This window comes from Callospermophilus lateralis, chromosome 5 (genome assembly GCF_048772815.1).
Source record: "Callospermophilus lateralis isolate mCalLat2 chromosome 5, mCalLat2.hap1, whole genome shotgun sequence".
Taxonomy (NCBI): domain Eukaryota; kingdom Metazoa; phylum Chordata; class Mammalia; order Rodentia; family Sciuridae; genus Callospermophilus; species Callospermophilus lateralis.
Genome location: NC_135309.1, coordinates 37862138 through 37886054, shown reverse-complemented (window position 1 = coordinate 37886054; position 23917 = coordinate 37862138). Strand labels below are relative to the sequence as shown.

General features: G+C 43.1%; 1 protein-coding gene and 2 pseudogenes across 1 annotated transcript in view; 2 read left to right on the top strand and 1 right to left on the bottom strand.

The window, feature by feature from the left end:
• Positions 1-6756, bottom strand: part of LOC143399965 (eukaryotic translation initiation factor 1 pseudogene) — a 73444-nt pseudogene extending 66688 nt beyond the window's left edge.
• Col23a1 (collagen type XXIII alpha 1 chain) overlaps positions 1-23917 on the top strand; it is a 358601-nt gene that overhangs the window by 98245 nt on the left and 236439 nt on the right. The window lies entirely within an intron of this gene.
• LOC143399964 (acyl-coenzyme A synthetase ACSM3, mitochondrial pseudogene) lies at positions 6784-8176 on the top strand (annotated as a pseudogene).

The window sequence follows — 23917 nt, the reverse complement described above, 5'->3', positions numbered from 1 at the left end:
ATTCTGGCACTCTCTGTGCCTTGCAAAACCCTGGGACCTCTATGTCCTTATGGGGGATACCTTTTTACAATGTCATTGCGGATAAGGGAAGGCACCAAAGAGTTCCTTCAAAGGGCCCTGTCAGCTTCTTTCCCAGCCAATTCTGTTCAAACCCAAGTATATGACTTGGGTTTGATAAAAATAACAGGCCATGATAAAAATAACAGGCCAAAGGTGTTATTCCCAAATATTAATTGAAATCATTATTTTGATTTCTCTAGGGACACAGAAAGGGAGGGGATTGGTTGGCACTAGAATAGTCTGCTACCCAAATGGGAAACATTTTAGGGGAGCTCACCCAGATATTCCCCCATGCTGGTATGAGGAATGCTAAAGGAAGGAGCAATTTCCAAGCAAATGACACCAGAGGTGAGAAAATCCACAGCACTTGGGTAATAAAGAAATGACAAGTAGGCGGTGTAAGAAAAACACTATTGTATTGAGCCTGAAGGTCAGTCCTTCTGCAGCACACTTGTAATCCAGGGGAACAGGGCTACAAGTTCTAGTCTGTCCAGAACAATCCTGGTGTTTCTTTAGAGTTCCAAACCCTCACTGAGTTCTCCTGACCTCCCCAGGCATCTTGGCAACTCATTGGTTCTTCTGGCCAAATCCTGATATCTTCCCATCTCACATATCAACCTTCTAAACAGGACTCGGAAAGAACTTTCACCTCTAATGCCCGAATGGGTTCAAAGGAGTCTATCAGGATGGCCCCAGGCATGATCAAGCAAGATCCCCAGCCCTGGCCTCTTCCCAAGCCTGCTTCCCTCATGGGTTGGCATCTCATGTCCTCCCCACACCAACTCCATCTGTATGCCCAGCTCTGTCCAGGCCCCTGAGACCTCCCTCAGCAGAAATGAGAAGCCTGGGAGTCTAAACTTGGAATAACTGGCACCTGCCTTCTGGTCTTTAGTTCCCCCTCAGTCTTGATGTTCTCCTCTGTGAAATGGACAGGATCATTTCTACCTCGAAGGACCTTCACAAGCATCTGAGTAGCACACTGCACCTATTAGAATCAACATCCAAACTAATTCCAGCCTGCATAACAAATGACTGTGTGCTACACTTCAAAACGTTTTTTTTTTTTTTTTTTCTCATTCTGAGACTTTTCTTGAGAAGAAAGGGAGGGAGGGCAGGAGGGACACTGTTGTAAACATATGTGTTGTCACTTGAAGAGAGTTCAAGCTGGTTTGCATTTCTAAGATGAACCTTCAAATGTCTTGCAAGGTCTTTGCTTCCTGATTAGGCAACATGCGCAGCAATTAGCCACTTCTCCTTTGGGGCCAAACTGTCTAGAAGACCTACTGGCGCCTAATAAGGAGGCATGAAAGACACTCTTTGGGGGACAATTCTACTTAATGTTGTCTGCTTTTCATTTAAACAAGTCATTTGTTTTTATGCAAAATGGATTGCTGGGTTACTTCAGTGACTCAGTACCCTGCATAAATAGGGGCAAAACCAGAAGATTCTGCTCACAGGCATCCCTGGTTTGAGAAAGGGAAAACCTATGCCCACCCTGCCACTCTGCCTCTGTTGTAGAATGAATTGATGCCTTTCCCCCCACAACATAACATGCTATAACTCCTGCTCAGGGATTTGAGAGCTAATGGCTTGGTTGTTTTCTAAATCCTCAGGATGCCTACAAAACAATTTCTTCCAGGAAATGAAAACAAAAAGACTTAAAAGTAATGTCAACAGCCACGCTCCCTCAGCCTTTTATGGCTCTTTGCTGTTAAGAAGATGCAGTTCCAGCCACTGTGGCTTCTAGAACCCAAACAACAACCCTGTGAGGGAGGTAGAATGAATATTCTGTCCACCCCACCCTAAGGATGGGCAGAGTGAGGCTGAGGCGGGGTGGAGTGACACAGGCAGAAAGTAATCACACTGGAACTGGAGTCCTTACTTTCTGACACCCTGGACTCCAATCCTGGTTCTCACTTTACTTTTGGGAGCTTAGAGAAGTCAACAAAGTCCTTTGAGCCTTAGTTTTCTCATCTATATAACAGAGGAGTTTGAAACGCCTGCATGGAAGGGAAGATGAGATGGAATGGGACGTGAATCTCCAGGGTGGTGACCAGCATGGAACAGAGGGGTCAAGAACTTCTGCCTCTATTCACACCAAAGCAGCCCTGCCTCGCATTGCTGACTGGCGCGCACCGCGCTCGCGCAGCCCATGGTTCCAGTCATGAGTCTGAAAAGCGAGCACGGCGGAATCAGAAGCAACCTCTAGGAATATGTATGATGGGGTATTGTCACGATTGTGTCCACGGAAAAAGGATTTTGCCAGTATAATTAATGTTACTCAAACAGATGCCTTTAAATTTATCCAAAGAGAATTTATCATGAGGGTTAGAACGCTCTGCTTCAGCCCCTGGCTTCTCGGGATGGAGAGGTGCTGGAGATAAAATTTAGTCACCAGTGGCCAGTCATCGTATCAATCATGCCTATACAATGAAACCTCAGCAAAAACTGTAAATGATGAGGTTTGGGTGACCTACTGCTAAATCCTCAGGGAGGGTGGGAGGGTGATGAGTTTAACTCCATGGGGACAGGTTCCTCTACTGAAGATCCTTATGTGCCTCTTCATCTGGCTGTCCATGTGTATCTTCTATAATAAAATATGATTGTCAGTATTGAAAAGGGAGATTACCCAGGTGTGCCTGACCTAATCTCATGGGTCCTATCAACATGAATCTAGAATGAGAAAGAGATGAAATCAGAGAGATTTACAGAGTGAGAGCCTTTACAGGGGGCCACGTGGCCAGGAACTATGGACAGCCTCCAGGAGCTAAGAGGAGTTCCTGGCCATTCACTAATAAGAACAGGAAGGCCTCTTTCTTTCAACTGCAAGGACTTAAATTCTGCCAACAGCTATGTGAGCTTGTAAAAGCCCCCCCTGAGTCCCTAAAAGGAACACATCGTGCCACCACCATGATACAACCTTGTGAGACCCTGAACAGAAGATGCAGAGTTTTGACCTAAAGTTTTAAGCTGCTGGGACTGGGATGAAACCCAGGGGTAGAGCACTTGCCTAGTGTGTGCAAGGCCCTGGTTTCCATCCCCAGGATCACTAAATAAATAAATAAACAAATACAGAAAAAAGAAAGAAAGAAAGAAAGAAAGAAAGAAAGAAAGAAGGAAGGAAGGAAGGAAGGAAGGAAGGAAGGAAGGAAGGAAGGAAAGAAGTTTTAAGCTGCCAAATTAGAGGTAATTTGTTATACATCAGTAGTAATCAAATACAAAGACATGGTCAATACAGGGTAACTGTGTGTTATTGACAGCTCCCAACAAATTATCCCAGAACTAATGGTTCAAACAACATTTATCATTTTGTGGTTTCTGAGAGTCAAACATGCAGGCAGGGCTTAATTGGATGTCTCTGCCTCAAATTCCTTCACCTAGATGTCCTCATGGCTTATTCCTTCTCTTCATTTAGGTTTCTGCTCCAGTGGCATCTCCTCCAAGGAAACTGGCTGGTCATGCTAGCATTTGTCACTCTGTCTCCCTTGTAGCTACTTAAATTTCTTTACTTGTTAGGGTTATGTTGTGTCCCCCACAAAATACATATGGGAAGCCTTAACTTCCTGCTGCATAGAAAGGTGTTCTTATTGGAAATAGAGTCTTTCTAGATATAATCAATTAAGAAAATTCTCACTGGATTAGGGTGGATCCTAACCCAGTGATTGGTGTTCACATAAGATGAGGGAATTTAGACACAGAGGCAGACCCAGGGAAAATGCCATGTGATGACTCAGGAAGAAATGAAATTGGTGAGTCTACAAGTCAAGGATTGCTGGCAACCACCAGAAGCTAAGAGAGAGGTGAGCAAGAATCCTCCTTTAGTGCTTTTAGAGGGAACGTAGCCCTGCCAATGCCTTGATGTTAGTCGTTTGGCCTCTAGAATAGTGAAATAAACTTCTGCTGTTTTAAGCCACCAGATTCGTGGGGTTTTGTTATAGCAGCCACAGGGAACTAATACATGTTTATTACTACCTCCCCCCCCCCCATCTCTCTCTCTCTCTCTCTCTCTCTCTCTCTCATTCTCTAATTCATGATTTATGGTTTATAATCTATATTCCCCCATTGAAATGCAAGTTTCTTGAGAACAACTGGCTTCTTTATTGGTTTGTTTGCACTGGAATCTCCTGTACCTAAATCAGTGCTGGGAACCGGACTTACTAAAAATGTGATATGTGAATTGATAAATATTTACTTATTTATCAATTGGTGCATGTGGTACTAGGATGGAATCCAGCTAGACAAACACTCTACCACTGAACTATATCCCCAACCTTGATTAATATTTATTTAGTAAAATCATGTCCATAATATAATTACTCTGCAGTAAGCCACATTCCCCTGCAGTTAGAAGGATTAAGAAAGAAGTAGAACAGGTTGACTATTTCAATATGAATTTTTATTTTTTCTTTATTTTATTTTCTGCAGTGCTGATGGTCAAACTCAGGGTTTGATGCTTGCTTGTCAAGCAATCTACCACTGAGCTACAACCCCATCCCTAAATTTTTTATTTTTACATCTCAGAAGATGCCAAGATTTCAGGAAGGAGGGAAGCATTGAACTTCAATAAAATAATTATTTAGTTATGAATATGATAAAGGAATGGAACATTTAGATTTATATTATGTAGCCTACTATTGTATTACCATAACATATTTGTGAACTCCATTTTACTGGATGCCTGTTTTGGGAACAAGTTCTAGTTTCACTGAAAACAAGGAAAGAAGAATTAGGCAGGGGAACCCTTAAAGTTAATTATGAAAGAAATTGAGTCAAGATTCTGGCTCTCTGGGGCTCCTTTGAGACCCTGATTAAAGCTCAGGGCACAGACAGAAGTGCCTATTCATGTAAAATCTCATGTGTTTTGAGAATTTCCTGTAGCCAGGTTAAGAGCTCTTGTTCTAAAGAATTTTTTCAAAGTAAGTTCATTTTCCTGACTGAGAATGACCTCAAGCCTCTTACTGAACTCTGCTTTCCTTTTGCAGGGGGTAAGATGGGGGCTGTGTGTAGACACTAGTGCTGAACACTGTTTCATGAGGTTGCAGGGAATAAAAATAGTTAGATCTTATTAAGAGAAATAAACTCATTTGAATGCAAAACTAATAATCTGATATGATTGCTCAGCATCTTTATCCCAAGGTTCTCAAAGTGCTTGGTTTTTTGTTTGTTTGTTTTGGGTACTCAGCTTTGAGCCCAGGGGGTGCATAACCACTGAGCCACATTCCTGCCCCCTATTTTTCAATTTTTAATTTTGAGACAGGGTCTCACTAAGTTGCTGAGGCTGGCTTTAAACTCATGATTCTCCTGCCTTAACCTCCTGAATTGCTGGGAATACAGGTTTGCACCACTACAGTCGGCAAATTGCTTGTTTTTAAGCAACCATAAACAAACCCCAGAGGATGCTGGAGGTCTGTGTAAGAGCCCTAAGAGTCCTGCTCAATGAGTTTTCATGGAATACCAGGTATCATTAATTAGCCCATAGACTGATCAGAGATGACTGACATAAGAAGAGTAATGGTACTGGCTTTGGGATCAGACTGGACTTCCCACCTCTCTCACTGACAACCTGGGTGACCTTGGGCACATTGCATAACCAGCCTAAGCCTCAGTTTTTCTGACTATAAAATGGAAATAATAATCCCTTTAAAGGATATCTTGATCTGTTTTCTGCTTCTACAACAGAATACCACAGACTGGGTAAATGATAAGCAATAGAAGTTGTATTTGGCTTGTGATTCTAGAGACAAGGAAGTTCAAGAGCATAGTGACAGTATGTGAAGAGGCCATTTCATGACGTATCACATTATACTGGAAGGGCCAGCACACATGGCAAAGAGGAAAATCAGGCTGACCACGTCCTTTTAATAAGGAACCCACTTCTGCAGTAACTAATCCTGTGATAACAGAATTAATCCATTTATGGGGCACAGCCCTCCTGACCTACTCACCACTTAAAGGTCCTACCTCTCAACACCATTGTATTCAGGATTAAGTTTCCAACACATGAATTTTGGGTTGCGCACATGTTCAAGCCATAGCTGGCAGTGTTGTGGGAATTAGGAATAATGCATAACGAGCATTTGGCACAGAAGCACTCCGTGAATGGTAGCTATTATTGCTGCTGCCATTGTTAATATTATTAAAATTGACAATGCCTTACATTTTGTAATGTATAACCCATATCTGGCTATGCATCAGATATATCTGAGAAGCAGTGAAGACAAATTCCCAGGCTCCACCCAAGACCTACTGAATCACACTTTCTTGGAATAGGGCCCAAGTGTGCCTGGCGTCTGCAGTTTGAAGCTTCAGACCCACCTTGCTCCCTTGTCCACCCTGATCTGGGTCCCTGGAGACTTATCATGGTTGGGTCTCATTTGACCTTCCTGAAGATCACAGTGGATTAGCCACGTCCCTCATGCAAAATGATGTCCCTCAAGCTCCTTTCACATAGCTTCTGCATGCAGCTTTCTCTCTCTCTCTCCAGGGACAGAGAACTCTTCCCTCCACCAGCCCTCCCTTTGTCTTTGAGATTATTTTTAAATGCACCCAGTATTTTATTTTAATCAGGTATGGTAAAATGACAGATGTGGAGCACTCTTGCCCCTCCCAGGCACACTGTGCCAGGATTCTGAATCTTTCTCTCACTTTCCTTTTTAATAAAATTCCTGCTCACTTGCTTACCTCAGCAGCATTCATGGTGTTCATTCTTTGACTTGGAGGAACATGAACCTGATCCCAACTCCTGCTGGGACAGTTCTTATCCCAGGAACCACTCAGCTGACTCAGAAAGACCTCCTCTACACACTACAGTCTCAAAAGCAAAGTGCATTATTACCAATGACACGGTGGCCCAGCAATGGATGGTATCTAAATGTGAAAATGTCCACTCCAAACTAATTGTGTCTCTAAACTCCAGAGAGGGTTGGGAACACCTCAAGGAGATGATGAAACACGCCAGTGACAGCCACACCTGTGTGAAGACAGAACATCCTGAGATGATGGCCATTTACTTTACCAGTGCAAGAACTGGACCTCCTAAATTGATCACACACACCCACAGCAGTTTTGGTTTAGGATTATCTATAAATGGAAGATTCTGCCTGGATTTGACACCCTTGGATATGATGTAGTATACCTTAGACACAAGCTGGGTAAAATCTGCATGGAATAGTTTCGCTTTTCCAAGGATCCAAGGAACATGCATATCTGCACACCATTTGCCCATTTTGGGTCAATGTCCATCTTACAAACACTCTCCAAGTTTCCCATCACTATTTTCTGTTCAGCACCAACTGAATACCAAATGCTTATACAGAATGATACATGCAGCTATAAATTCAAAGCTTAAAGCAGTGCATGAGTGCTAGGGCGCTAGTCATTCCAGAAATGATAAAACAATGGAGAAATAGGACCAGCCTGGATGTCTATGAAGGGATACAGACAGAAACAATGCTAATCTGTGGAAATTTAAGAGAATGAAAAAATAAGCCTGGCTCAGTGGGAAAACCTTCTCCTGCTTTTGATGTTAAGATTTTAGATGAAAATAGCAATATTCTGCCTCCGGAACAAGGAGATATTGGAATCCAAGTTCTTCTACCTAACTGACCATTTTGCCTTTACTCATTATGTAGATAATTCCTCAAAAATAGCTTCAACTCTACAAGGCAACTTCTATGTCACAGGTGACAGAGGGTGTAGGGAGAAAGATGGCTATTTCTGGTTTGTTGCAAGATCAGATGACATTATATTATCCTCTGTTTACTGGATTGGGCCATTTGAGGTAGAAAGTGCCTTGATGGAGCACCCTTCCTTTCAGAGTCAGCTGTTGTCAGCAGCCCTGATGTAGTAAAGACTATTATTGTTTTGAACCCTGATTACAAGTCACATGATCAAGAACAACTGAAAAATGAGATTATGGAGCATGTAAAAAAAAAAAAAAAAAAAAAAGAAACAAACTATAGAACCTTACAAATATCCCAAAAAGGTAGAATTTATTCAAGAGCTGCCAAAGACAGATAGTAGGAAGATAAAAAGATATGAACTAAGAAAGAAATTTCAATTCATTTCAATTCATTCCATTCTCAAAGTCCATATAAAACAAACATGGTATCTATAAATCTGTAGAAACCAACAAGTTTTTTTTTTTAATGTGGCAGTATCCTTATAAAATGTTGATTTTAAATATTTCGTAATTATGACATCAGAGGCTGAATTTTGAAATAAAATATTCAACTGGGGGAAAAAAAAAAGGATGACAGATGTGGAGAAAACCACCTCGAAAGAAAAGCCGGGCCACATGTGGAAGCACCAGGGGGGTCAAGAGAGGAAGACATGGCAGAGAGCAAGGGCCAGAGTTTTTTCCTGGTGGTTTTCCGGGGAAGGAAGGGGCAGGGCAGGGAAGGCAAGCTGAGCAAGTTTAGGATTGCAGAGTTAAGTAATTCTTGCAGGTTTTGGGCTACAGATTGGTCCCTAGTTGTTTGGTGCCTATCTTTGTAGTGATTTAGGGCAGGAGAACTATTGATTTGGAGTGTGGGATTTGGATTGGTTGGGTTGCATACAAAAGGCATGTTTGAAGGCAAGCCATTTGCTGCCTTTAGAAATCAGCCAGACCTAGGACCACAATCTCTCCCTGGCCACCAAGGCCCAAGGTGTTGAATAGGTGACAGCTCAACTCTGGGGCTTCTGAAGGCTCCCAGCAATCACTGCAGACTTCAGACAGGCTTTTCCCAGTATGATTTTCAGAGTGGGGCCCCGGAGGCTGGCTACATGGGACAGAGGCATCCAAATCCAAATGTAGAAAGCCACTGTTTTCCGTGTGAGTCCAGATGCTTCTGGGCAAGCAGCTCTCCAGGAACCCTGGATTTATTTCTGGGTTTCCAGTCAAGCAAGATGCTTGGGTACCAAAAGCCAGGCATTTCCCCCAATGGCCTTACCTTTGATTCACATTCTGGTTTCCATCCACTTTTCTGTCTCACATTCTGTCTGTTTTCTGTCTCTCCCTTTGGCCTGTTAAGGAGCTCAGATTTGTACCTTCTGCATCTTTGTATCCTGATCTGCTGCTCAGTATTGGCTGTTTGCTGTGGCTTCTGGATTGAAGGTGGACTTCAGCTTTGGGTGGGGAATTGGACATCTTTACAACCTTGGCATACTACCTGCTTCACAGAATTTTGGACCATTCTAGGCAGTCCTTAGAGCAAGGAAGACAGTTCTAATTTGTGGCCTGGGCTTGCAGGGGTCTGTAATCATAGGAGCCCAGGCTGCTCAGTTGATAGGTACTGTGTTTGCTTGAAGATACTAGCTCCTGGCTAATAGGACACAGGGTCAGGGAATGTGAAGCCAGATGAAATGAAGACCTCATGGTAACCTCACCAGAGGAGGAAGGTGCAAACCCTGGATGGTCAGCTCAAAGCAAGCTACAGGCCTAAGGAGGACCCTTGAGGAAGGGCTGAACCAGATGTTGATCAACCAGGACTTTCCATTAACTTATGAGTTTGATCTACAGCTGCTCTGTGTTTGTCTGGCAGATGTCTGCATGCCCTGGATGTGGAGAGAATGAAGTACTTGGAATTTAAATGGACTGATTTAGTTGGCTGTAGTGATCACTTGCACTGTTAGATAAATGGGGTGGAAACGTTTAAAAACGAATGGACCATATTATGATGATGAGAATAAAAGACGAGTGAGAAGAGATGCCTAAGAAAAATAAAAATAAAACCATGTTAGCGTGATGAAATTTCCCTTTAGGCCTCTGCACAGTGGGCTGCTTAGCTGAATCACTGGAGATGTTTCTGCAGCCCATCCCTGCGTGGCCATTAGGACTCTCAGGGAGGAGCGCCCCATCTCCTTCCCAAGACTGATTCTGGTTATCAACAGCTGCAAGCAGCTTGCCTGGGAGATGGTCAGTTTGATGGTTCTGCTGACAGGGCAGGGGCTTTCTGAAGAAAGGAGCAGATGGCAGAACTACCCTAGGCTCTGTCAGTAATACTGACAGATATAAGGCCAGGTCTCAGCTGCCTGCCTTGCACTGGGCTCACCCAACGGTGCGTGGCTGGGGACTTTCCCTAGGGCCACGGGTGAGATGCCCGTCTCCTCCTTTTCATCTCACACTTATTCCTGGAACTGATACACTTTCAGAATTTGGGTTGAACACATATGTATTATAGTCCTTTGTACAATGTGGTAGGGCTTATAAAAACAACACAGTTGGCTGTTCATATCTGCAGGGTCCTAATGTGCAGGTTCAACCAACCACAGATTGAAAATATTTAGAGAAAAAATTGCATCCATATGAAACATGTACAGACTTTTTTTCTTGGCATTTTTCACAAAGACAATACAGTGTAACATCCATTCACATAGCACTTACATTGTATTAGGTATTATAACTAATACAGAGATTATCTAACATATACAGGAGGGTATGTGTAGGTTATACGCAAATACTAGGCCATTTTACATAAAGGATTTGAGCATTCTTAGATTTTGGTCTCTGAGGGGGGTCCTGGAATCAATCCCACAGATGGCAAGGGACAACTGTATCTCAGGGTGAAGATAAGAATGCTGTTCAGGCAAACTAGGCTGGAACCAAGGAGGGATGGGTAGGAGATGAACAGAGGGAGCTTATTCATTGGGCAGTGTCCCACAGGTAATGAGGTCCTTCTAATTATGTTTAAAGTTGGGAACTTATCCACCCCTAGGCATATGCCAAAAGAATTGAAAGTAAAAACTCAAATTGATTTTTTTTTTTTGAGAGAGAGAGAGAGAAAGAGAGAGAGAGAGAGAGAGAGAGAGAATTTTTAATATTTATTTTTTAGTTTTCAGCGGACACAACATCTTTGTTTGTATGTGGTGCTGAGGATTGAACCCGGGCCGCACACATGCCAGGCAAGTGCGCTACCGCTTGAGCCACATTCCCAGCCCCTCAAATCGATTTTTGTACATATTCATAGCAGCATTATTCACAAGAGCCAAAAGTTGGAAGCCACTCAAGTGTCCATCAACAGATGAATGCATAAACTAATTATGGTCTATGCATGCAAGCAAAATATTATTCAGAAGGTCACACAATGGCATGGGGCTATGGGCCCAGCTACTTAGGAAGCTGAGGTAGGAGAATCACTTAACCCCAGAGGTTTGAAGCCAGCCTGAGCAACATAATGAGATCCCATCTCAAAGAGGGGAAAAAATAAGGAAAGAAATTCTGACATATGCTATTACATGGATGAACCTTGAGGACATTTTACTAAGTAAACAAACCAGTCACAAAATGACAAATACTATATGGTTCTATTTATATGAAGTGCCCAGAATAGTCAAATTGGGACAGAAGGAATGATGGTTTCCAGGGTCTGTAGGAGTTAGTGTTTAATGGGGACAGTACCAGCTTGGGAAGTTGAAACAGTTCTGGAAGTGGGACCTGGTGACGGTGACACACAGTGTGAATGTACTTAATACCATTGAATAAGCAGATTAAAAATCATTAAGATGGGGTTGGGGGAGTAGCTCAGTGTTTGAACACTTTGCCTAGCATGCATGAGGCTCTGGGGTCTATCCGTAGCACTGCAAAAACTAAAAATGACTAAGATGATCAATATCATGTATAATTTACCATAATAATTTTTTAATTTTAAGAAGTTTGGAATTTATAAATTAAACATAGGACACACAATGGAGAGGAACCACAGACTTCAGGACCTCAGATAGAACTCTTGTCTCTGAGCCACCTCACAAGCCCAGGGTCCTGTGTCTGCCTAGCCCCCAGGATGCTGGGAAGATCTGGGAGGATGAACAGGCTCTGTGCCTGGCTGCCTGCAGGCACATCCCAGGCCCACACTCCTGTGGTCCAGGCTCCAGAGTTAAGGGGCAGGGAAGCCTAGGTTTGAGCAAGGTGTGGGCTGATTTAGGATTGTGTGCAAATACTGTGTTTTGGGGGTAGTCTCAAGAGGCAGCTCCCTCTTGAGACACAGTGAAAATTAAACAATGTTCCTGCAGGTGGTGCCTGGACCTGGGGAAGACCCTTCAGGAAGTGTGGGCTGAAGTTATGGTTGATATTCTTTCATTCACCATCATCCCTGTTCCTCTTCACACCTGGAGCTCAGTTCATTACCTTCCACCTCCTCCACGAACCCACAATCACACCTCAAAGCCCTTGATCTCTCTCTGGCACTGGGAATCTTTCCAGCTCTGGCAACTTCTCCCAAATGAGGGGCGTGCCCCCCAGGGAAAGTTCATACATGATGCACAGCTGGGACATGAAATGAAGTTGACCCCCTTCCAGTTCTTCTGCAATGATGTGGAAGAGAAGATCTCGTGCTGATGCTAGTGTGTCCGTAATTGTCTCTAGCGCCTGCTCATCCCCTCCCCCCACCCTTTTTTAACACACAGAGAGAGAGCCAGCCTCAGACTCCAAGCCTCCAACACGCTGCAGTATCTGGTTATAATTTAATAACTTCCCTTCCTTGTATTTATTTTTAGAGTTTCTTTCTATTTTGGGTAAGTGAAACTGGTTTTCTATTTACCAGAGTATGTAACGTTTACTTTTAAAAATGACTTTAAGTAAAAAAACATGGGTCAATTTAAAGAATAATATTAAGTCAATAATAAGAGAAGAGGTGTGTGGCTCTGGCAGGAACCACAAAGGAGGGGCTCAGTGGGGTGTAGCGTTTGATAGACCTAGAGAATTCCTGTGCATTTTTCACTCCCTTGGCAAATTTGAGCTCCTCTCTGATACCCTACTCCTCCAACTGGACAACCAAATAGCACCAAAGTGCACATCAGGTGTCACCCTTTATGGAAATTGCCTCTTTGTATTTCTAAAGAACATTCCCTAAGGCAGGCAATGGGGGTTGGGGGGGCGGGCACCCTGGGTCCCCAACCCTCAGCCAAGAGTAAGCCCAGAGCAGACATCTGGGAGTGTTTGAAACATGGAGGTTGCTGGCTCAGAGGGGCAGAAGGGTCGCCTCAAGGGCAGGGAATGGCAAGGCCCACGCACTTCTAAAAGACCAGGCCAACTTGTCTAGGCATCAGAGGTCTCTCTCTCCTCAGACCTCCTTGGTCCAAGCAGCAAAAGTTTCTATTTGTGCCTCTGAAAATGTGGATTCAGAAAAGGATCAATGGGCAAGCTCCCTCTGAAGGTGAGGTGGTACAAAATACGGAACTCCAACACAGGATGAATTTAGGCCACATGTCTCAACACAACTGTTTTATGGGTTCATGCAACCTAAACTTGTAACAACAGTAGTAACAGTAGTGCCTGCTGCCTTTGCATTTTATGTCTCACACACACACACACACACACACACACGTGCATATATATATGTTCTCACATTTACCATCATCTGACACTTCACAATACATTTATGCATACATGTAATTTTACTTATTCTTCAAAATAAATCCTGTCTGTTATAAATTTGATCCCATGTGTTAAGGGCTTTGTCCCCAGTCTGTGGTGTTCTTGGGAGGTGGTAAAACCTTTAGCAAGTGGGGCCTACTAGAAAGAAGTTGAGGCACTGGCTGTGTGCCTTTGAAAGGGATTGGGAGTCCTGGCCCCTTTTTCTCTTTTTGCATTCTAGCCACCAAGAGGTGATCAGCTTTGCTCCACCCTGCGCGTCCCGCCATGATGTTCTGCCTTGCGACAGGCCCCAAAACAGTGGAGCTGGCTGACATGACTATGGAATGAAACCTGGAGTCCAAATAAACCTTTCCTCCTTGTAAATTGTTTATCTCACGTATTTTGTCACAGTGATGGAAATCTGACTAACATACTATGTATATATTATTTTACTTATTTATCAAAACAAATCTCCAAAACTAGGGACTGTTATCCCCGTTTACATGTGGTGAAACTGAGGCTCTACTTTGTCGGACAGTCACACAGATAGATTAGGGACACAATCTGACATCTTCTGATTCCTCTATCTATTCTATCTACTCAGCCTTCCATGTAACAAGTTGACCCTCACACATGGCTGTCCCTCTGTCCGGCCCAGCCTGGTTGGGTAAGAACTGCTCTGACAGCCCCTCTCAGTTGAACAGGAAATGTTATGGATCCCATAAAGACATACGCTCAACTCCACATGGACTCTGACCATGGCTTGGATGCTTTTCAGTGTGGCCAAAGGGCAAAGGTGTAGGGCCATCACCTCCTGTAGCAGCGACCCAGGAAACAACCTTACACTTGGCCCAAGGACTGGTGAGACCCAGAATATGGGGCTTCTGATGCCCAGGGCTGGGGTTTAGGATTCTGAGTCATCCTGCACCCTCTGTCTACCAGAAGGTACTAAGATAGGGGTGCCCAAGCCTCAATTTTCTGCAGCTATGTTTGAAAGCACTAGCTTAGAAAACTTAGAATGATCAATGAAGAAAGGTTGGCTCTCTCTTTTATGACAGCTCAAGGAAAAAATAAAACCAAGTTAAGCTTTGAAAAACAAGCTACGATGTCAAGTGCTAGTCCCACTATGATCAGTGGCTGACAAGTCCCGTCCTAAGCACTGCAGACATATCAGCTCATCTAATTCTTATAGCCTGCTGTGTTTGGAAAGGTTTGAGTGTGTTCTTCAAGGATACCTGTGTTGGCAACTCAGTCCTGAATGTGGCAGTGCTGAAAGGTAGTAGGGTACCTTTAAAAGGTGGGCCTATGGGGGAGGTGGTTAGGTCATTGGAAGTACTCTCCTTGGAAGGGATTAAAATTCTCCTGGGACTTTAAGTTAGATCTCTCAAGAGTGAGCAGTTATAAAAGAGCCCCTCCCCACTCTATGGCTCCCTGTCTCTCTACATTATTACCTCTTCTCTTGCCATTGTTACACTCCATTCACCTTTATGATACCATTACCATAAGGTCCTCACCAGACCTGAACTGATGATGGCTCCATGCTCTTGGACCTCCAGAACTTGTGGGTTAAATAAGGATCTTTTCTTTATAAAGTATCCAGCCTCAGGTATTTCATTGTAGCAGCAGGAAACCAACTAATATACAACCCTATGAGTGCTATTAATGTTCCCATTTTAAAGATTCAGAAACAAATGCTATGGCTTAGAAATGAGGTGTCCCCCAAAAACTCTATGTGGGATAAGTCAAAAATTTTCAGAGGTATAAACTAATCGGTGGCTAAATCCACTAGTATGTATTAGCTGGGCAGTAGCTATAGGCAGGGAGGGTATGGTTGGAGGAAGTAGGTCACTGGGGGTGTGAATTATGCTTTATAATTTGTCCTTGGTAAATGGAACTCTTTCTGCTTTCTATAATTGCCATGTCCTGAGCGACTTTCCTCTGCCATAACCTTCCGCCATGATGTTCTGCCTCACCTGGGGCCCAGAGTTATGGAGTCAGCTGACAGTGGACTAAACCTCTAAAACCATGAGCCAAAATAAATATTCCTCCCCTTAAGTTTTCTTGTCAGTTCTTTTGATTGCTGCAACACAAAAATTATCTAAAACAGAGGCCAAGCAGAGGGAGGAGGTTGGAAGGCTCTTGGGACTGTTGATGATGGTGGGTGACTCTGGATTAAGATGCTCTGAGATCCATAGCTTAGGAAGGAGTCCAGGGTCTCTCAAATTGGGATTCATGGGGGTCATTCACCAAAATGTCATTCAGGAATGAGAGGAGGCAGAGAGGACGCTGAAGGAATGGGGTCATATAAACAAAATGACTCGGAAGTGGAGGCACCTCCCGGAAGGGCAAAGGCTTTGCTGTGCATTGTTCTCCCAAGTGTGCTCTGCAGAGGCTCAGACCCGAGCTCGGGAGTTGAACAGGAAGCTGCACAGGAAGACAGCTGGTCATCACCGTGCTCTCCTGTCAGTCACTGCTTAAAATTTACTATCCCAAATCTCCCTGCTTCCGACAGTCCGATCCCTCCTTCTAACAGACTAGATAATCTACTGTTTTCAGTATTCAGAGCTATCATATTGCCCCATCCCAATCCCCACAGGGGCAGGGATCTACAAAGGGCTCAGAACATTCTAGAATAATCTAGAGGGGACCAGAAACCATACCAATGTCATAGAGAGCCTTCTTCTTTTGCAAATCCTGGCAGTGGTCCTACCTTTCTGTGGGTGCCAAGGGTCTGCCTCCTCAGGAGGGCCCCAGGACCTGCACAACGGGCTTACGTGAGGGCCTGTGTCAGAGGGGTTATCTGCCGCTGTGTAAAGAATGCTTTTAAACCCATGCCTGAGCTCCTGACCTCCTGAGAGAGAAAACAGATGCACCATTTATCCCCTTCCTGCCCCTGGAGGAGCCCAGCATCTCGGGTTTTAGGGAGCAGGGTCAAGCTAAGGAATGTCTGGCCTTTGCACCCTAAGGGTTAATGACAGCCTGCTGTTCCCAGAACACCAGAGCCTGAAAACTGTAAGCCTCAGAGCTTACCACGGGATCCCTCTTGGAAGTCATCTCCCTGATTAACAACTGGAAAGCCAACCCTCATTTTTTGATAGGTTCAATGTACACACTGTACAGGGTTCGGAGGTGGAAGTGCTGCTCTACTTTTGCCACTGGGAGGTCAGGAGTGCTTAATAAGACCCATGTCCCCCACTTAGCTGGACTTTGGATGTGCCTTTTAAGTCTAAGGAACTCTTTTTTAGGGTTCTGCTCAAAGCCACCTCTTCACTCGTGTTAACAATCACATAGCCCATGTTGTCATTTACAAAGCATTTGCACATAAGCCGTGATGGATTTGGGAAAGAGACTGAGCTTAGAGCTGAAATTTTCCATTCAAGGCACTGTTTCGTGACCGTGGGCAACTCACTTAAATTCTCTGAACTCTGCTTCCTTGTTTAAAAAACACTACTGCAAGGAATTATTGTAAGACTGATATAACACTGAGGATTTTAGGGTCAAAATCAGCTTCTGGACCAGTGTGGTAAAGCATTTGGATTATCATCAATTTAAAAATTTAGGCGCTGACCCTTAAAAATCCAGTTTCCATGTTCTTGAGGTTAAAGTGAGGTGCTCTAGCATATCTCAGAACCAGCATCCCTACTTTCCAGCAGTCAGGGCAGAGTGACAGCCATAGCCTTCATAGGTAACCCCTAAGGGACTGCCATATAAATACAATGTGACTGTAATTGTGTATTACGCTAGGGGAAAGATATTTATTGTGTCTAAACGCAATAAAAGCAACCCAAGTGATCATTACCAGATGAATGCATAAACAAAAGGTGGACAATGGTATATTAGTGAGCCCTAACAAAGAAGGAAATATGGACACATGCTATGACCTGCATGAACCTTGAGGTCATTGTGCTAAGGAAATAAGCCACTCACAAAAGATGCTGTGTGACTCTACTTCTATAGGAAGTACTGAAACTGGGCAAATTCATAGAGCCAGAAAGTAGAACAATGGTGGTTGCCAGGGGCTGGGGGATGAGGGGTACGAAGTTGGTGTTTAACTGGGACACAGTTTCATTTGGGAATGATGAGAAAGTTCCAGAGATGGATGTTGGTGATGGTTGCACAACAGTGTGCTTGTGTATAATACCACAGAATGGTATACTTAAAAATGGCAACAGTAATACATTTCATGTATGTGTTACCAAAATTCAGTGGGGGGTGGTAGGTGCCCATGATTTACTAAGCAGTTCCTAAAGACTTGGGGGAAGTGTGGGTGTCATATTTCTCTCCCTATCTGGCATCCTTGCCCACACCAGCTGTCAGGAAGCCCACAGAGAGGTTTGTTCCTCTCCTGAGGTCTCAGCCATCCCAGGCTGGTGACTAAGGAGGAGCAAGCCTCCTGATATTTATGCTATGTGGACCAGGCAGGCCAGAGGGCCCATACCTGCACGGTGTCTGCAGCTGCAAAGCACGGCCAGATGTTTGAGCTCTTGCTTGTTTATAAACCAGACGTCTGCTCCCATCCAGACCCCCTGTGTTTACACTGTGGCAGGGGCTGGGGTGGCCAGCACAGCCAGTGCACATTTGGAAAGCATGTCTGGGGGAGTCACTCCATGATGCTCACCAGCTCGCCTCTTAATGTGTGACTGTCAGTGGGTTCATTAACTTCTCCTTCCTCATTTTCCTCAATCTCATAGCAGAGATACTAACAACTTCTACCTGTAGTGTCATGAACCAGTGAATGTCTCTACAGTAATCAGAATCATACAGGGCATGCAGTAAGTGCTCAATCCATGTGGATCATCATAATTATTCCTGCTTCTCTTCCTGCCCTTTTCCCCCCTATTGCTCCTAGTTTTCCTTTCCAGACCCAACCTCATAGCATCAGCTCAGGGATGGGGGCGGGGGCAGTGGGCAGGAGAAACCCAACCCAAGTCGTCTTGGGCTTTCTGAGAAAATAAACTCATTTCCACACATCTGATGAAAAGCAGGATTTGTGCAAACATTTAAAATGCAGAAACGTTTGTGAATTCCCTGGTGATAATAGAAAAAAATCTTTATATAACGTGCATGTTACCTAGTCTGTAAAAAGCCCTTGTTGTAACTTAAAGGTGTGCAGCTCTCAAAATAACTGGAATCTCCCTGGGCCAAAACAAGAAAGCCCATCGGTGCTGCAAAAGTTCAATTATACTTGAAAAAAAATATTTCCCTTTATTTCGCTGTGCAGTGAGGCGTGAAATTGTACCTAACCATCCACTTAGCTGGCCCTTTGAATACTCAGCCCTCTGCAGCACTTGGGCAAGGTACGTGGTGCCAGGCTTCAGCTGGTTCTGCTTTGCTAATTATTCCAAATAAATAGCAAATGTTGCCTTCCTGTTTCTCTCCTCCCTTTCTCTGCTGTCGTCTGCTCTTCATAAATGTTCGCTAATTTTCACACCAATTTCCATTTTGGCTCTAGTTCTGAAGAAAGAAGCACAGGGACATTTGTTAGTGAAAAATCTGGGAAATTTGATTTGGGAGACGGTCTTTTTATATAGGCATCTAATTGTTGAAAGGACCTGGTTTGTAATTTGTAGTTAAATTTGTTAAATCCCAGAATGTTTTGATTTTTTTTTCTCTTTTAGAAATGCAGAGTCCAAATTAAGTTAAAAATATTTCCAACTCTGTATTTGGCTTGGTTCTGCATTTTCATCAGCTATTATGGATGGAGAATATTAAATAGCACAACAATAGTAATTTCAGGATTTCAGAACTCAATGGGGGTGATTTATAGAAACCTGAAGCTCTTACCATAATATTTTGTTAAAAATGTTTCCTCTTATTGTGCCTGATTTAACACAGATTCTTGTCTTTTGTTCTTTATTTCTTTAAATGACTGAAATAAGTTAAATGCATACAGGTTTATCTTAGCCTCCAATGCAAAGATAAAAGGAATCAATATGAAAAGCACCCTATAAGTTATATCAATGGCAGAAGAATGTTGAATTTTCATTACTGACCAGAGTAAATGCCTCAGCTGTTTTTGTTTAAAAGCTGAGTTGGGGATTGGATCTGTTTGCTAGGAAAAAAAAAAAAAAAACACTAACTTAACCTTTTGGAGACTCGATGTCATCTATGAAGTGGCAGTAATAAAACAAGAGTTAAATTATGTAAAAATGTCAGCCATCAGTGGCATGCATGGTGCACAGCAAGTTTTGAGTATATGGCTGCTTTTATCATAATTCCCTCCTCTCTTCCTTCCAAAATATTTAATAGGCTCCCACTATGTGCCACAAACTGTACTAGATGCCAAGAGTATAAGGCTCACAAACTTGCTGATTCAACACCAAATTTGCAGCACAGTGTCTGACTGCTTGGAACGTTGGGGTCAGCTCCTTCAGATATCAGAACTTGTTTTATACCTTCTCCTAACCTTTGCCTTCAGTTCTTTTTTGAACTTATTTAGAATTCACTGTGTACATTCTCGAATTTGTACCCATCATTTGAACAGGAAAAATAAAGCACCACCAATGTCCTTAGTATCATTAAGCACACATGACGTGCTTACCAAGATTGTTCCACACCCATGACATCATTTGGTCTTCTCATCAACATCCTGGTAGGTCAACAGAGTTATCATCTTCATGTTACTGATGAGGAAACCGAGGCCCAGAGAAGTGAGGCAAATTTCCCAAGGCTGCAGCTAGAAGGAACTTCCAGATCAGGCACTTTTGTAAGAACTATGGCATATTGCTTCCCTGTTCTCCCCAAAGTGGAGGAATTGCTTCTAATACCCCTAAAGCATTCCCACAGTTGATCACGCTCTTAAAAATTGCTTGGGTATTTTCTGAGAGCAGTATCTGTTCACCAGAACACCAAGTAGCCATTCCCTGGGTGGAATCAGCTGTAGCTAAGCAGTCCCAGCACCTGTTTGATTTAGCCCAGGCTGGGAAACAGGAGGGATGCAGGAGTGGTAGGAATAGCAGGTTCCTGGCTCCTCTCTACCCAGCCCCTGGCCTCAGCCTGTGGGTGACGGACTTGCCTTTGCCGCTGCTGCCTCTTGTGGTGGAAACAGAAATTACAGTCAGGAGAGGTGACCAGGAGATGGGCTAAGTCTGACCTTCAATAACGTCCAGTCTGGACCCCCACACAGCAGCCCCTGTGGACAGACCTTTCGGGCATCAGGTCAGGGGAAGTAACCCACTGTCGAGGGGTGAGGCAGCACGAGGAATTCAGCTCCTGGGCTGTGGCCAGTTCCCATCTCTGCAAAATCTCACGGAAGGCCCCTGGTCCTGCTGCCAAAACCGTGAAGTGGCTTGTTTTCGTTCACTAGCCTGCATTAGAGAGCAACTCTCTTAAAGGTGTTGCCATCAGACTTTCCCATGGGAACTTCTAGTATTTATTGCCTTAAGTTTAAGAAAATGCTGGCATGAACGATGACGTCACATTTACACGCCCCGCCCCCTCCAAGAGTAAATGTCAAAAAATGGGGGGAGGGTATCAGGAAGATCCTGGGTGTCTGTCTTTCCTTCTTCACTGTACTTCAAACCTCAGATTAGAGAGATCGCAGAATAATTTTTCCTCTTCACATATCCTAGCAACATGTAGTTGGTAAGAACTTATATAAAATGTGTAGGACAGGGAAAAACAGTCCATGCATTTGTGGCCGGAGGGGTGGGGGGGCAGGTATAAGGCAAGAAGAGAAGGGAAATGGATTCTGTGGGTCTGTTTTCACTGGGAACAAAAGGTAGCTAGGTCGGGGGAGATGCTTTTCAGGTTAGCTGACAAAGCATTTTGGAAACTAAAGCTTCTCAGTAGTGTGATTTTTATTTTATTTTATTTTTTTTTTTTTTACTTATATTTTGGTGGTGCAGGGGATCCATCCCAGAGCCTCATACATGCTAGACCTGCACTCTTCCATTGAGCTCAGTTGTGTAAATCTTAAAGCTGCTTTGCTTGTTTGGAAGGAGAGGGTCCACACCCAAGGATCGCACTCTCTGGTAGCCTAAATGATATTTTATAGCACAAACTAATTTTCTGAGGATTAGTTTTTCCACGTGACACAGGGTTTCTTGTGGATTTTGTATGCATTGGCACAAAACCTACATTCATCATGGCCATGGTCATGGCTCTATCCCGGTAGCTGGACAGTCCCCATCCAGCTCTCCTTTACCCAGATGGGCAATTCCAGGCTCATCTTTGCAAAGGATTTTTTTTTCTGCTCCATTATTTTCCCCTGGAGGTAAACAACTGTAGGCTCTGTCAATCTGTTTTGGCCTGAGAAAGGTGCTTCTGTATTAGGTCCACTGTACGTTGTTTATATGATCCAATCTGGGGATTCTCTGTGCAGTGAAAGCCTCAGGGTTCATGGCCGTGGAGGAGACTGTTGGAAGCGATTAGCCAAAGCAGAAATAAACACACTATGAACATAACAACTGAGCTTGTCCTGACAAATTCCAAGTTAAGCACTTTTAAAAATATATTTCTGGAGTGGCCTACTCACCGTAGAAAACAAAACAAAAAAAAAAAAACACAAAGAGGGAGATTAAAAAAAAAAAAGCCACACATAATACCACGGTAAAGAAGTAAAAGTTATTGTGTTGAATTTTTTTCTTTGGTCCTCAAAATGGTTTCTTGTGTGTTAGTTTTATAGTTTCTTTTTATAGCCTTGCCATTTCATGAGCATTTTTCCATGTCGTTAAACTGTAAAATAAATAAATTATCATTTGAAATGATTTTTTACCTTTTTTATTACAGAAAAAATTTAAACATTATACAAAAGTAGAATGGAATAAGAAACTCATGTACCAATCATCTGGTTTCAAAAAATTACCAAGTCATTAACAATCTCGTTTTTCTACAAATATCTTATTTTCCACCTATTTACCCCCTGGATTATTTGAAAGCAAGTTACAAACATCATATCATTTTAATTTGGGGACAAGTATTTCAGTATAAATATCTAAAAGCCACAGGCATTTTTAAAACAAAAATCACATCTAAAATTTAAAAATTAGCTAGCACTTCATATCCATTAATGTTCCAATTGGTATACAGCTTCCCCCAATTGTTTTCTAACTTTTAATCCTTTGAGTCAGGATCCAAATAAAGCTTGTGTGTCATGATTGGCTGGTATGTCTGTGATGTTTCACTTAGTCTTCTAAAGTCTACTTCCTTTTCCTTTATTTTTCCTTGCAATTTATTTATTCACTCATTATTTTAGTTTTCTGCGATACTAAAACCCAGGGCCTTGTGCATCCTAGGCAGTGCTATACCACTGAGGAGAAACCTGGTCATCTCTCCCACAGTTTCTCACCATCTGTATTCTGATTACTGCATTCCTGTGGTGTCATTTACTATGTTCCTCTGCCCCTGCATTTTCTGTAATTGGTGGGTAGATCTAAATGCCTGACGAGACTCAGGTTTTTTGGGGGGTCGGGTAAGAATACTTTTCAGTGGTGGAGTATCCTCCCACCAGGAGGCACAGAATGAGTGTTTCTTTTTGTGAGGTTGACAGCCATCGATCTACTTATTCATTATTTTATTAGGGATTTGTAAAATGATAATATTGAGAATTCTGTTGCTTGCCTTTGCTTACTAGGTGGAACATTTCTATAAAGAGAATGTTCTCCTCAGACTGTTCAGTAACCCTGTGATAGAATCCACTTAGGGATAGCAATGCTTTATTTCGCCCCCCCCCCGTCCTTATTTACTAGTTTTCAAAATAACGAGTTTGTTCCCAAGCATCCACCAAAGGGGACCACTACATTCTGCTATTAGAATTTCATGCATTTAAACATATTTGGTGAATTTAAATCATTCAGTTATTTTACAATGCCTAAGAGGTCCCTTCTTCAGCCAAAGAGAACTTCAGAGTGCCTTGTGAGTCGTTTTGACGTGATTCTAGCAATCTCTGATAATTTCTTTACTTCCACTATGACAAGATTATCTGGGCTTGTTTTAGTCCATTTTCTGTTGCCATAACACATTACATTACCTGAAATGGATAATGTATAAAGAATAGAAGTTGATTTGGCTCATGGTACTGGAGGCTTGTAAGTCCAATATCATGGTGCCAGCATCTGCTCAATATCGAGTGAGGCCCTTCCTGCTGCAAAAATAACGTGGCAGAGGACATCACATGATAAGACAGAACAAGCATCTCTCTTCCTCCTCTTCTAAGGCCTCTAATGCCATCGTGGGGACCCCACCTTCATGATTTCATCTAAATCATAAATACCTCACAAAGGTCCCACCTCCAAGTACCATTAACCCGAGACTTTGGGGATCAAGTTCCCAGCACATGAACTTTGGGTGGACACATTGAAATAATGTAAAAGCTCATGTATTCCTTTAAGGGAGAAATATCTAGAGACCACAATCTGGGTGCAATGGGTCCCCAGTGATACTGACTAGTTGTGGTGAGCCGCTTGTGTTCTCAGGCGTTTTTAATTCAGCCAAGTCTGGGTAGAGCCTTCTCCTATTTTTAGTTTCAGGCTCTTTTGCCTTCTCACTACTCTTACTCCCAATGTTCTCTGCCACTTCACTATG